This window comes from Peromyscus eremicus, chromosome 1, assembly GCF_949786415.1.
Source record: "Peromyscus eremicus chromosome 1, PerEre_H2_v1, whole genome shotgun sequence".
In the NCBI taxonomy this organism is placed as follows: domain Eukaryota; kingdom Metazoa; phylum Chordata; class Mammalia; order Rodentia; family Cricetidae; genus Peromyscus; species Peromyscus eremicus.
In genome coordinates, this window is record NC_081416.1 from 482968 (window position 1) to 498189 (window position 15222).

The window sequence follows — 15222 nt, forward strand, 5'->3', positions numbered from 1 at the left end:
GAACATAAAATTACTCTCTCCCATTAATTTTACTCCTGGAGAAATGAAAATACTGGTCCCCACGAAGTCTTGCACATAAACATTCTCGGTTGAAACCTGAAATTCAACCAAGTTTTTACCTACTGGGCAATGATAGGCAAAGGCACAGAATGGAACACCCTTCAGCATTGAAAAGGATCAAACATGGAGCAAGGTGGGTGAGCCTCAACACATTATGCACTGGGAAAGGAGCCAGATGCAAAAAACTGCTTATTGTCTGAATCTACTTATGTGAAATTTATGGAAAAGCCAGAATGCCAGAAAGCAGAGCAGTGGTGGTCTACTGCAAGTGGGATTGGGTATTAACAGGCATGAAGGACCTTCGAGTGATGGACGTGTTCCCAAACCTCGGTGGTGGTGAGGTTTATACAATGGTATGAATTTATATTCTACTTAAAATGGGTAAGTTTTATGGTGATACACATCACACTCCAAGAAGGTGGTTACAACTGTTCACAGCAGCATTATTCTTAATTGCCCCAAACAGGAAACAGCTTAAATGTTCATCAGCAGTAGAATGGATAAATAAACTCTGATATGTTTATTCAATGGATCCTGTTGAGCAGTATTAATGAGTCAATTACAGCGACATGAGAAAATGTGGCTCCAGGAACATAAGGGCGAGTGGCAGAAATAGAATTGAAAAAGAGTGAATTGTGCAGTGTTTCCATTTTGCCAAGACAATGTTAACTATTATTTTTAGGTGGCCTTTGATTTGCCCTGGATATCTGGGCCCAGCATACCAAACCAATAAGAAGTTTAATGTCAGTAATAGGGTTTTGGGTGGTTCCAGGAGCCCCCAATTAACTAAAATGTAAACAACTAGTTAATCTGAAACCAATTGGTAGGTTGATTGAGGAGGTCACAGACAATTTGTTTTCTTTGTCTAACCTCTGTTCTCCTGGTAAGAGCTGTCTGATGTTGGTGGATGGTCTCAGAATTACCTCTGGTGTTGCTTAAATACACTACTCAATATAATTGGTTTAGGAAATTTTTCCTTCCTTCCTTTCTTTTTCTTTTCCTTTCTTTCTTTCTCTTTCTTTCTTTCTTTCTTTCTTTCTTTCTTTCTTTCTTTCTTTCTCTCTCTCTCTCTCTCTCTCTCTCTCTCTCTCTCTCTCTCTCTCTTTCTTTCTTTCTTTTTTTTTGGTTTTCTGAGACAGGGTTTTCCTCTGCAGCTCTGACTGTCCTGGAACTCACTCTGTAGACCAGGCTCTAGCTCAGAGATCCATTTGCCTCTGCCTCCCAAGTGCTGGGATTAAAGGCATGGGCCACCACTGCCCTGCCTTTTTTCTTTGTTTTAAGACAGGGTCTCACTGTGTAGCCCTGGTGGGCCTGGAACTTGCTATGTATACCAGACTAGCCTAGAACTCACAGAGATGTGCTTGCCTCTGTCTCCCAAGTACTGGGATTAAAGAGGTGTGTCACCACACCCAGGGAAAAATTTTCTTTTAACACTAAAAACACAAAACAAAGTGCTATTTAATGACAAACACATATAGTACAACTCTAGAGAAGAATAAAGGGGTGAGTTGTTGGGTAGATAACAGTTAACAGAACAGTAGAGTGCTTTGAGAGTGCAAGGACCTGAGTTCCATCCTCAGTACCCATATTAAAACACACACACACACACACACACACACACACACACACACACACACACACACAAAACAAGACAGCAAATCTGGATGTGGTGGCACATGCTTGTAGCTTCTTTGGCTGGCCAGTCTAGCTGAATTGGTAAGCTTCAGGCAAATGAAATACCCTGTCTTGAGAGAAAACATCCCAGCTTGTCCTCTGGCCTCTGTACATATGTGCACATAAACAAAGAGTAAGTGTAATACAATAAGATGTAGAATAGTGCTCCTTTGGGAGCCTGGGGATGGTATGAGTCTGGGAGAGAGATTGAAGGCAGTGGTTGGTTGGTTGGTTCCTTCCTTCCTTCCTCCCTTCCTTCCTCCCTCCCTTCCTTCCTTCCTTTGTTTTAAGACAGGGCCTCATGTTGTTCAGGCTGGGTATATAGCTGAGGATGACATTTAACATCTGATTCCTCTGCCTCCAGTTCTTGTAATCTTGGGATTATAGAGTTATTACCATGCCTGGCTTTTTGTTTTGTTTTGCTTTTTTGAGACAGGGTTTCCTCTGTGTAGCTATGGCTGTCCTGGAACTCACTGTGTAGAACAGGCAGGTCTCAAACTCAGAAATCCACCTCTCTCTGCCTCCTGTGTGTTGGGATTAAAGGTGTGTGCCACCACCTCCTGGCTATTTCTGGCTTTTTTTATTTCTATGATAGTTTTTTGAAGCTTTAATAATAAAGTTTTTCTGGGTATGGGGTGTAGACCTGTAGTCCCAGCTACTTAGGAGGCTGAGACAGGGATGAACATATGAGGTTAGGAGTTTGGGGCTACCCTAGGGGGACATAGTAAGATCCCATCACTTAAAAAAATTGAGATAGGTAGAGAGCTGGCTCAGTGATTAAGAGTATGTATTGCTTTTCCAAATGACCTGAGGTCAGATCCCAACACCCACATCAGCATGTACCCCAATGTTCAGTAGAGAGGACTGAAGTGTGAGCTAACGAAATGGGGATGCTGCTTGGGACCTCATTCATCCTTTATGTCTGTAATTTAGTGTCAGTGTTCAGACTTCCTTTTGGAAGGAATTAAAATAAATTAATTAAATAATTAAAATAAAGTAAAATCAAATAATAGTCCATGTTCTGAACACAGGAAGTTCTTATCTTTTATTTTTCTCAGAGACATCTAAGCCGCCTCCGCCCAACATCACAAGCACTCTGTAGGCTACTACTTCCCATTAATTGATAAAAAACATAGACATTGGCCTGTGTGAAAAAAAAAGCAAAGACAGATAAATAAAAATCTGTTTCTTCCAAGTACACTAGTCAACATCACAGAAATAAACAATCTGAACCATTAACTGTGACTATAAAGTGTACTGCATTTGTTCTAACATTTCCCCACCTGAAAACACGGGGCTTAAGTGTCTTCTGCAATCAACAAGTCTTCTTCTCAATGTGCCCTGTCACCTTTGTAGCAACTGGGCACTTGCTGGCATGGGACCTAGGGGTGGTGGTGGTGATTGCAAAGGTTGTCATGTAGAAATTGCAGATGGAGAGCTGAGCTCTGGGGACATGGACATGGAGAGATGCAGAAAAGAGCTGGAAGAGAAAGCTGTCTTTTTTGCTCAGAAGAACCGCCAAATCAGAGCGCAGAGAAGATTTCATTGGAGGAGCCCCTTCAACAGCAACTAATTCTGTCAGATCGAAAGAAAATTGTAAATGTTCTCCTCATTGTAGAATGTAGCAGGGATCTGTGCTGTTGTTCCCTTTTGGGGAGGGGGCCAAGTAGGCGCAGCATCAACGACACAGACTCTGGAAGAATGTCAAAACAACAAGCTCAGTTTATTCAGGAAGAGGTAAGCCTTATATACCCTCCACCCCACACTGGGGGAAGGTCTGATGAATATGCATCTGCTGGTGTGACATGGCTGCCTCTCATTGGTCCAGGTCATCTCCAGATCATGTCTCAGCTGCTGTTGCTAAGGCCCTTAGGCAGACCCAGGTTGGCTCTCAGAAAGTATCTTATTACTGGTTTGGGCTGGCTAGCCCTCAGGCCTGTTAGGGATGAGTCATCCCACATATCCACCCCTTTTTATTATTTTATGGGACATGCTCAGTGGGAGCTAGGGTGCATTGCCCTAACCTTGTTGACCCCATCTCAGGAGAGCTCATCATAATGGACTGTAGGCTGGCTTGCCAAACAATCTCTTACCTGTCTGACTACCAGCATCAATCCTGGAGTGCTATCCAGGTGTTGAGTTTTAGGCAGTAGTCTTCTGTATCTCAGTGAGCCATGTGTGCATTATCTCTTAGGAGGACTTTGATCTAGGTGTCTGAGAGCCAATAAAACCTGTAGGGTCATCTTCGTGGCCACCTTCTATTGGCAAACCTGTTGTAAAAGACATTTGAAGAGGAGAAGGATTAGTCAAAAATTCAGTCTCAAGGACATGGATAGAACTGTAGTCATATTTATATGAAATGTGCCAATCAAAGTCTTTCTGGGTGATGCATTAGTGACCTTGTAGGGGGTGAGGCAATTGCTTGATATCTAGGGTCACATGCCAATAATGATATGACCTTTACTAATGCCACAGTAGCAGAGCAAATCATACATTACCCCTCTGAAGCTTCTTCTTTGGCTAGTGTCTCTTGATCTGTTGCCAGATGCACATCTCTGGAGGGTATGTATCCATATCAGTGTGGTGGTATTCTGGGGGAAAATGCAAGCATACCCTCACCCTCGGGTTAATAGGGGATCAGGGGGTTTCCATTTAAGGGTGATGGGATCCCTCCAACTCACCAAGGGCAATGGTGTCTCCCAAGGCAGGTAAGCCCAGTGTTTGTAAGCAGGGCTTAAGCACATGTCATCAAAGCTGAGAAAATTAATGTGTAAAAGAACTTCTGCCAGGGCCAGGTTGGGATCTCTCTTGGCTTCTGAGGAAATTATTTTTTTCAAGAGCTCTTTAAGGGTTCTATTAGTTCCTCTACAATGACCTGTCCCTGTGGATTATATGGAATTCCAGTGGTATGGGACATTTTTCCATGAACTTACAAAATCATTAAACTGCTATGATACATAAGCAGTGCCATTGTCAGTCTTAACGGCCCAAGGAACTCCCATGACTAGCATTGCTGACTTGAGTGCCTTAGTAACATTAGCAGCCTTCTCTCCAGGCGAGGCTAGGGCATATACAAAGCCCAAGCAGGTATCTACTATTACATGTACATATCTTAAACTGCCAAAGGGTATACAATGCTTACAATGCATTTCCTGTTTACTTAGGTAATATTATATCCTTCTGAGGTCTTTGATGTACTGAAGACTAGATAGTTATAATTAATTTTCCTTGGTTATGATAAAAGATAAATTAAATATAAAACCTTAGATTCACAAATATAGGATAGATAGAAAATTTTTTCTTTAATTTTACAAAATACAAATAAACTAGATATTGTAACTGTAATTCTTGCTTGATAACTGTTTTGTTATATGTAATTTTAATAGGTTAAAGTTAAAACCTTCCTTTTGTTTAGACAGAAAAGGGGAAGTGATGGGGGAATGTTTTTCTGTATGCTGTGAATATGTGTTGATTTGATTGGTTGATAAATAAAGCCATTTGGCCTATGAGAAGGCAGCTTAGAGGCAGGCGGGAAATTCAAAGGAGAGATAGGAAGAAGATGGGGGAGATGCCAGTGAGCCACCCAAGGTAAAGCCACGGAACATGTGGTGATACATAAATTAATAGTTTAATAGTTATAGGCTAACTTAAGATATAAGAGCTAGCTAGTAAAAGGCTTGAGCCATGGCCATGAAGTTATAATTAATATAAGCCTTTGTGTGTTTACCTGGGGGACATGAGTGGGAGAGATTTGCCCCAACTGCCAGCAGGCCAGGACACAGTAAATCTTCTGGCTACAAACTCTAAAAAAAAAAAAAACAAACAAAAAAAAAAACCAAAAAACCTTTAAATTATTCCAATGGTAGTTTCCCTCATGTTATTAAAAATTAAAAATACTGTGCTGTGGGATGGTCTGTATGTCAAGTGTGTTGCTGATTGGTCAGTAAATAAATCACTGATTGGCCATTGGCTAGGCAGGAAGTATAGGCGGGACAAGGAGAAGAATTCTGGGAAGTGGAAGGCTGAGAGGGGACGCTGCCAGCCGCCATCAGGACAAAAAAGATGTAAAGTACCGGTAAGCCACAAGCCACGTGGCAAGGTATAGATTTATAGAAATGGATTAATTTAAGCTGTAAGAACAGTTAGCAAGAAGCCTGCCACGGCCATACAGTTTGTAACGAATATAAGTCTCTGTGTTTATTTGGTTGGGTCTGAGTGGCTGTGGGACTGGCGGGTGTCAGAGATTTGTCCTGACTGTGGGCCAGGCAGGAAAACTCTAGCAACAATACTGATAGCATTAATATTTTTCCTCTGATCCTGTCCATCATGTGCCATTCCTTCCCCAATGGCAACTCCTGAGAGGCAAATGCAAGAAGGACAGGAACTTATTTATTTATTTATTTAGAGACAGGATCTCACAATGTAAACCAGGCTGGCCTGGGAACTCACAGAGATCTGAAGGGCAGGGACTTTATTGGTAAGTTTCATCTGTCATCTCTTTGGCTGGAGATGGAACCAAGTCCACAGCAGTCACCCCATTCATGTTTGTTATGAATGAATTCATGTGTATCATCTCACTGTTTAAAAAATACTATGTAGATCCCAGAGATTGTTATTATATTCCAATTCTTTAATGTATGGACCACGTGGTCAAGTTAGCTGACCTCACAGAGCCTTCAGTGGGTTAATGCCACTGCATGGGGTTGGAGCTTTTACAAACATTTATATACTCGCAGAGGTGCAGACTGTGGTAGTTTGAATGTAATTGGTCCCCATAAGCTCATAGAGAGCAGCACTATCAGGAGGTGTGGCTTTGTTGGAGTGGGTATAGCTTTGTTGGAGGAAGTGTGTGGGTGGGCTTTGAGGTCTCATATATGCTCAAGTCATGCCCAATACCTCAGTTCACTTCCTGTTGCCTGTGGATCAAAGATGTAGGACTCTTGGCTCCTTCTACAGCACCGTGTCTGCCTGCATGCCACCATGTCCCACCTTGATGACAATAGACTAAACCTCTGAAAATGTAAGCCACCCCAATTAAATGTTTTTTTATTTATAAGAGTTGCTGTGGTCAGGTGTCTCTTCACAGCAATAGAAACCCTAACTAAGACACATACACACATACTTTTTTTTTAGTTTACTGTAGCTGAGATTCCCTACTCAGCTATATACTACAATAAAATATATTACAATTTGCCTGATTTTGTTACATATCTTAGAATCTTTCCAGATCTGTATAAATAGAACTACCACATTCTGCTGCTGCTGTAAAGATGAGCCATACATAGTTTATTTAAGGGGCTGACAAGTGCCCCATCTCTTGACAGGACTAGCTTGTGCTCAGTGGAAAAAAAACTCTTGCTGATGTAGCACAGTGCTGTGCAAGCCAGAGAAGCTGGTTGATATTTTTGTTTTCACTACCATGCCAATCTTTGAGTCTTTTGGGTTTGACTGCATCATAGTCTTGTCTGGAAATCTACCCTGAGCCTATTTTTAGCTGTTTATCCAGGGGCTCAGCTGAGCTACACAAACATGGTGTGTGCAGGGTGGGTTATTAAGTCTGTAGGTGCAGCTTCCTCAGGCAGACCCAAATTTTAGGGTATGTCTGTCCTTTTTGGTGAACCTGGCTTGGGGCTTCAGAATCTTGAGTTTCTGAATCTTAAGGCAGGACTGAGGCTCTTTGGAGTAAGCTTCAGTTCCAATGGATTCCTGGGCCCTTTTCTGGTCCTGCTAGGACCATGATAGTGGTTGGATACTGAAAGGGTGTTGCATCTGCCCCTACCGTCTGTCCATTGTGCACACTCACATATTTTTACCTTCACACAAGCTGTTTCAGTTGCTACAAATATTCTTCCCTTCATCCTTGTTGCCTTTTATTTTATTTTATTTTTATTTGGTTTTTCAAAATAGGGTTTCTCTGCATAGCCCTGGCTATCCTGGAACTCGCTCTGTAGACCAAGCTGGCCTCAAACTCAGAGGTATGCCTGCCTCTGCCTCCCAAATGCTGAGACTAAAGGTGTGTGCCACCACCACCCAGCTCCCTTGTTGCCTTTTAAAGTTCGGCTTAAATGATCCCAGAAACTTCCCCTTTTCTCACATACATAATAGAATGGGTCACTTTCTTTTTTTAGTCCTCAAGGACTTTGCCCTTGCTGCCTGGTTGTCACAGGCAGTGCTGATGCTCCTTGTTGGGACCTTTGGCAGGAGGGACTCTTGGTACCCATTCTGGCTTTTGAGTATCTTGGAACAAATGTCTGTTCGGTGAGGAAATCTGGGGGCTGCAGAATGGAGTGTGGGAACAAACAGAGGGCTGAAAATCCCAAGATTAGAGAACACCTTTAAAGGGCTGGGCTGTGAGCACTTAACCAGTGTGCACAGGCCTTGTAGTCAGTACCTAGCACTGTAGAGAAGAGAGAGCACACAGAGTTGGCTGTGCTGAGGGGTCTCCTTTTCAGCTTGGTTTCACATGAAGGAATGAGAACCCAGTTGCAGAGATTTGAATTTGACCAGTGGAAGTCTTTCACTTCTAGAAAAAGAGTAAAGGAAAATGGCAATCCAGATAATCACACACATCTGCAAATCACTGCATCCTCCAGCACTCACTCCATGTTGGGAGCTACTCAGGTGAGCCCAGCAGTGGCCACTTTTCTAGGGGTATGACCCCACAGATAAGGGCTGTGTAGTGGGAGGCTGAGAAGGAGGCAGCAGTAATGGAGAAGTTGTTGCTACCTTGAACAGGTGGCTCCAGTGGGAGGGTTTTGTTTTGTTTGATACAGGCTCTCATTTTATAGCCCTGGCTGGCCTGAACTCACTCTGTAGACCAGGCTGGCCTGAACTCACTCTGTAGACCGGGCTGGTCTCAACCTCATATGAGATCACCTGCCTCTGCCTCTGAGTGCTGAGATTAAAGTAAAGGCATGGCCACCACACCTGGCTAAACTTCTTTAAGCAGAAGAGAGAGCTGCTTTCTATAAGCCTGTTAACCCTCACTTTCCACACATTTGTAACAAGCATTTTTATCTGGTTTCTTTATAAATGTTTTAAAATCACATATGTTTGTTTGCATTTGAATATTCACATCAAAAATTACATTTTATTAGTCATTTTAGTAGAGACAGTGTGCAGCACTGATTTTGGATGGGAAAAATGTATATCTTAATAGGATTGTGTCTTGATGATGACTTGAATAAAGCTGTAACACCTTGTGTGGTACCCAGAATGTGGGCTTAAGGCTTGAAGCTGCAGGCAGCAAATGTTCTCAGAAAGACAAGCTTTAGATGCTGCTGGCTGCTACCCCTTTCACATACCCCATAGGCATGATGTTGTGTGACCCATGGGCATAACCCTGATGAACACAGCAGGCCCATCCTTGGAGGACATGAGTGAATAAATGTGGACAATACTTTCAAAACTAATGAGATTCAGAAAAAAAATTTGGTCCAAGGCACCAAGGATATAAAACTTTTTATAAAATATACAGAAAAGAAGGGCCAGTGAGATTGCTTAGTGGGTAAAAGCTCATTTAGGTGGTTATGTAGAGAAGCCTTATGGTGGTTGTCATTTAACTACATATTTTTCAACCGTACATGGAATATTTATAAAAATGGATCACTTACTGGTCCAAAGCAAGAGCCAATGATACTATTTGGATGTGAAACATCTTCCTTAGGCTTATGTTTTGAATGCTTTGTCCCCAGCTGGTAGTGCTACTCCAGGGGCTGTGAAACTTATAGGAAGCAGAGCTTGGCTGGTGCAAGTTGATCAGTAGGGCTGGGCCTTTGAAAGTTTTAGCCCAGTTCTGGTTCTTGTCATCTTCTTTGTTCCCTGGTCCACCATACTGTGAGGGGACTCTGCCACATGGTCCTGATACTGTAGATGAGTTGCTCCACCATACCATCCCTACTGTGATGAACTGAAATGGTGAGTCCAAATAAGCCTCTCCTGTCTTAAGTTGTTCATATCATATAGTTTGGTCACAGCAACACAAAAGTAGCTAATATACTTATTAAGTAATAAAGAACTGACATGTACAGACCAGATTCACAAGCATTAGTACAGTAAAATTACAAACAATTCTTTGCAAAAAGTTAGCCCCAAACTGAAGGAGATTGTTCCTAGGATTGTTCAACAACATTCAGCACCATAAATACAGGTCCCAGATTCCACACCATCCACAGTTACTGTGAAGGCTCATTTTATGTCAACTTGACACAGGTGAGAGTCATCTGAGGGGAGAGAACCCCAACTGAGAAAATGCCTCCATAATACTGGGCTGTAGAAAAGCCTGGGGAGCATTTTTTTCTTAATTAGTGATTGATGCAGGAGGGCCCAAACTATTGTGGGTGTGTGCCATCCCTTGGCTGGTGGTCATAGGTTCCATAAGAAAGGAGAATAAGCAAAGCCATGGGGAACAAGCCAATATTCCTCCATGGCCTCTGCATCAGCTCCTGCTTCTACATTCTCTCACCAAGTTTGACCTCCTGTCTTGACTTCCTTCAGTGATGGACTGTGGATGTGGAAGCATAAACCAAATAAACCCTTTCCTTCCCATCGTGATATTTCATCACAGCAACAGTCATCCTATCTAAGACAGTTACCGTTCCTGAGGTAAACTACCCCTTCCAGGCTGAGGTGAGGATCCAAGGGTGTCAGGTGCACTGTCAATGTGTACTATGATAATTGACTCAGAGACACCTGAGTGTTAGAACTTGAGGCTGATTCCAATAGCAGCAGCAACAGGACAGAGTGAATGGACACAGTGGAGAGGATACCTTGAGCTGCTTACCTTTAGCTTTCCCCCTAGTTTCTCCACTGACTCTGAATAGCATTCAGAATAGAAAACTCCCTTTGAGCTGAAGCAGTCTATGCATTGATTGCTACAGAAGGACTGCCTTTGCGCCTCTGGGGCCTGGATCCTGTCAGATGGGGTGTTGCTGAGTGAGCATCTCACTCTCTAGTGGCTTTTGGTTTCTTCTAGTGCTGAACTCCAGGCAGAGGAGAATTGTCTGAGAATGTCCAGTAACCTAAGTTTTAGCTGCTCTACGACCCCAAGCAAGTCACCATTGTCCTCATGCCCAGAGTATATTCGTTATGACATGAAGAGTAACTCTGAGGAAGTCTGGGAGGCTTATCTAGGACTCATGGTTATAAGTGACAGAAAGTTGCTTGAAACTAGTCCAAACAAAAAATAAATTGATTGGTGAAACTGGAATGTGTGGCACTGGCTGCGGGCATGGCTGATTCCAGAGTCTCCAAGACCATTAGAACGTTGCCTCTCTCTCCATCTCTAGCTCTGCTGTCCCTTAAGTTGGCCTGAGTTCATGCTCCATCCAGCCCTTCATTAGTGATAGTCACCTGCACTTCCAGATTCCCATAAATCAGCTTCATGGCCTGTGGGAAGGAAATGCCTCTCCTTGGACAGCCTCAGCAAAAGTCTCAGGACTGACCTTAGCCAGTCTGACTTAAGTTCCAGCCATCAGCCAATCTTATGGGGCTGATCAGAGTTGGCCATGGCTTCTCCTGGAACTGAGAGGAGCTGGAATATTAGAGAAGAGCATGCAGCACTTGAGGCTAATCTGTTCCCCTTCACTATATGGTTATTGGGAATTTGATGGGGATGAACATACTTGGATCTTGGGTTGCTCATACTCTGGGGAGGCAGACAAGTATCCCACCAGAAGCCATTGTAATAGCCAGACTGTCAGTGTTGTTGGAGATCAAAGGGTTCAGTGTACCTTGGAGGCCAGGAAGAGCTTCAGAGTGGAGGTGACATCTCATTTGGTCTGATACCTTTTTGCATGTATTTGTTACCCACAAAAGCCAAGACCTGTGCCTGTCTCAGGGCAGAGCCTAAAAGAGGGCCTTAACCCCCTACTCTACAATCCACTGGGGCCTCCACCTCCACTGAACTAGGACCTCACTTGGCCTCTAGCCCACCTTAGTGAAAATATGAAGAATTACAGCCACAGCTGCTGATCTAATTATTGGGAACTGAATGGCTTCCAAGGACCCGAAAGGAGCCTGGTTTTGCACATCTAAATATGGAAATTTAATAACTGTACTTGATGCAACCCTCTATCTCTGTCTGTAGTGCTGCAGAGAGAAAATTAGTCTTGGTCTTTGTAATTTTACAGATATTAAGAGACTGGTGCTAACAACAATACTCATGAGGTGGAGGGTTTGAGGTGGCAGAGCTCATCTCATGGCCCAGTTGGGCTGTTGATAGAGCTGTACAGTATGAGAGCTGGAGGACCTTATTGCTGAATGAAACACAGGATCTACATGTGGGAATAATGGAGTCATCTAGGTTGTAGGTAAAAGTGTGTGTGTGTGTGTGTGTGTGTGTGTTCTCTAGGGAAAGCATACATTACTTTCATCAGATTTTTTTGTTTTTGTTTTTTGTTTTCGAGACAAGGTTTCTCCGTGTAGTTTTGGTGCCTGACCTGGATCTCACTCTGTAGACCAGGGTGGCCTCGAACTCACAGAGGTCTGCCTGGCTCTGCCTCCCGAGTGCATGTGCCACCACCGCCTGGCTCATCAGATTCCTGAAGGGACCCATAACTAAGACCAAAAACACTAAGAAACTCGAATGTAGACCATGCACTTTCACTGGTGGTGGAAGGACACAGAGCCCTGGGAAGAGGACATACCAAAGAGCTCTTCAGTCATTGTCTAAACCTGTGTCAAACCTCAGCAGTCAAGATTCTAGATGTAAGAAGTCTTGTTTTAACTTGATGTCCCCAAGCCTAAGCCCTCAGAGGGATCAGTTAACAGTTTTGTAGCCTGAGCTGACCCCTGCTCCACTGAATCCAAGGTGTAGGCGAACCCTGAGAGCCTGCCTGGTAGGGAAGCTATCCAGGTGGCTCTTGTGCTTGTTATGTGGAACTGCTGCTGGAATAAAGCTCTGGGCTCATACTGTGAGAAGAACATTCTCACAATGAGTGGACCATGGTGGGGGGACTGTGTTTGAGTGTGTGAAGGTGGTGGTGAGTGGGTATGTTGTTTGTCAAATACCCTTTCAGATTTGGTGATTTACTACAAGGACTCACAGGACTCAACATAGAGTCACATCCATGGCATGGATTTATTATAAAGGATACAAAGAAGAATAGCAAAGACAAAAGGATGTGGGATGAAGTGCAGAAGAAACCAGGTGTAAACTTCCTAGAGTCCTTTCCCAACCATGGGGTCACACAGGATATGCTAATGATTTTCTAGTAGGTGATCCTTATAGCAGGTGTGGGCATGGCCCACTAGGGAGGCTCATTTAGGCTTCATGGAAGAAATATCTATTCAAATCCTTTGTCCGTTTTGAACCAAGGTTTTGTTGAATTTTAGGAGTTTCCTAGGCAATTTGGATATAAATTTATTGTTAGATATATAGTTGACAAATACTTTTCTCCATTACATATGTTGACATTTTGCTCTGTTGATACCATCTTTTGATGCATAGATGTGTGTGCAGGGATACACCCAGATGGAGGCTAGGGGAGATATTGGTTATCTTCCTCTATTGCTCTTTATCTTATTCCCTTCAGACAGGTTCTTTGTTTATTTTCTTTTTATTGTTTGATAATTTCTTGCATGTATAAAGTGTGTTTTGATCACCTCCCCATTCTCTCCCCTCCAACTTCTCCCCTGTGCCCCAGACAGGATCTCTTACTGAACCTGGAGTTCACTGTTTTTCTAGTCCTGCTGGCCAGCAAGCCTAGCCATCATCCTGTCTCTGTCTTCACCCGCCCTCTTGCTGGGGTTACAGGTCTGTGCAGCCATGCCAGCTGTTTTACATGGAGCTGTTTTACTGAGCTCGGTCCTCATGCCTGTGCAGCAAGTGTTTTACTCACGGAGCCATTGCCTCAGCCCAAGCACAGACGCTTTTCATTTTCATAAAATCCAGTTAGTCTAGTTTTGTTGTTGTTCCTATTCTTTTGTTTCATTCAAGAAATCATTGTTTAGTCCAGTGTCATGAAGCTTTCGCCCTGCTTTCTTCTAAGAGGCCTTTTTTCCTCCATTTTTCCCTTGCCTGTTTACTTTAGGTTTATCAATTTTATTGATCTTTTCAAAGATTGACTTTTATTTTCATTGATTTTTTTTCTATTTTAAAAATTTCTGACCTAATTTCTGAGAATTATTTTCTTCCTTCCTTTAGTATTGGGTTTGTTCTTTTTTCCCCCTAATCCTTGAGTTTATGAAGTTATGTCATTGATTAGATCTCTGTCTGTCTGTCTGTCTGTCTGTCTCTCTCTCTCTCTCTCATGTATGTGTGTGTGTGTGTGTGTGTGTGTGTGTGTGTGTGTGTAATTATATATTTCCTTTCTTTTTTCTTCATTTTTCTCTAAGCACTTTTTTTTCAAGACAGGGTTTCTCTGTAGACCAGGCTGGCCTCGAACTCACAAACATCTGCCTGCCTCTGCCTCCCGAGTGCTGGAATTAAAGGTATGTGCCACCATCACCTGGCTGATTTTCTTTTCCTGTCAATTCTTTGGTCCACTTGTTAAGAGTTTGTTGTTTAGGACTGGGATATAGCTTAGTGGAATGAAGTTTTTGTGTATCATTCTTGAGGGCCTAGGTGTATCTTTAGATCTTAAAAGAAAAAAAAAGCATGTTGTTTAATTTCTACAAATGTGGAAAATTTCTTACACACACACACACACACACACACACACACACATATATATATTTAAAGATTTGTTTATTATGTATACAGTGCTTTGTTTGCATGTATGCCTGCACACCAGATGAGGGCACCAGATCTCATTACAGATGGTTATAAGCTACCATGTGGTTGCTGGGAATTGAACTCAGGACCTCTGGAAGAGCAGCCAGTGCCCTTAACCACTGAGCCATCTCTCCAGCCCTTACTTTATCTGTATTATTAATTTAAACTTCAATGCTTTAAAAATCTATTGAAATTTAATCTGTACCCTAACATGTTCTATCCTAGAAAGTGTCCCATGCACACTTGAGAAGAACATGAGTGTTTATTCTTGCTGAGCGGAATGTTCATCTGTTAGACCTTGAGACTTAATACTGTGAAGATGCTGTACAACCAAAAGCAATCCACATGATGAAATCTCCATCAAAATTGCAATGATATTTTTCACAGAATTAGAGAAAACAATCATAAAATTTGTGTGGAGATATAAACGGCCATGAACAGCCAAAGCAATTCTAAGAAAAAAAGAACATGCAACAAAGGCATCAAATTATCTTATTATCAGAGCTATAGTGACAAGCATACCATGGTACTGGCACAGAAACAGACATGTAGACCAATGGAGCATAATAGAAGACCCAGAACCCAGAGATAAACCCACACAGGTATGAATAGTCAATTTTTGACAAACATGTAAAAATTATGCACTGGAAAAAAAGACATTCTTTTTAAATGGTGCTGGGAAAACTGGATATGCCTCAACAGAAGAATAAAGTTATTCTTTATTAAAAAAAATAAAGAGAGCTCCATCTCTCATTCTACACAAAAGAATAAAT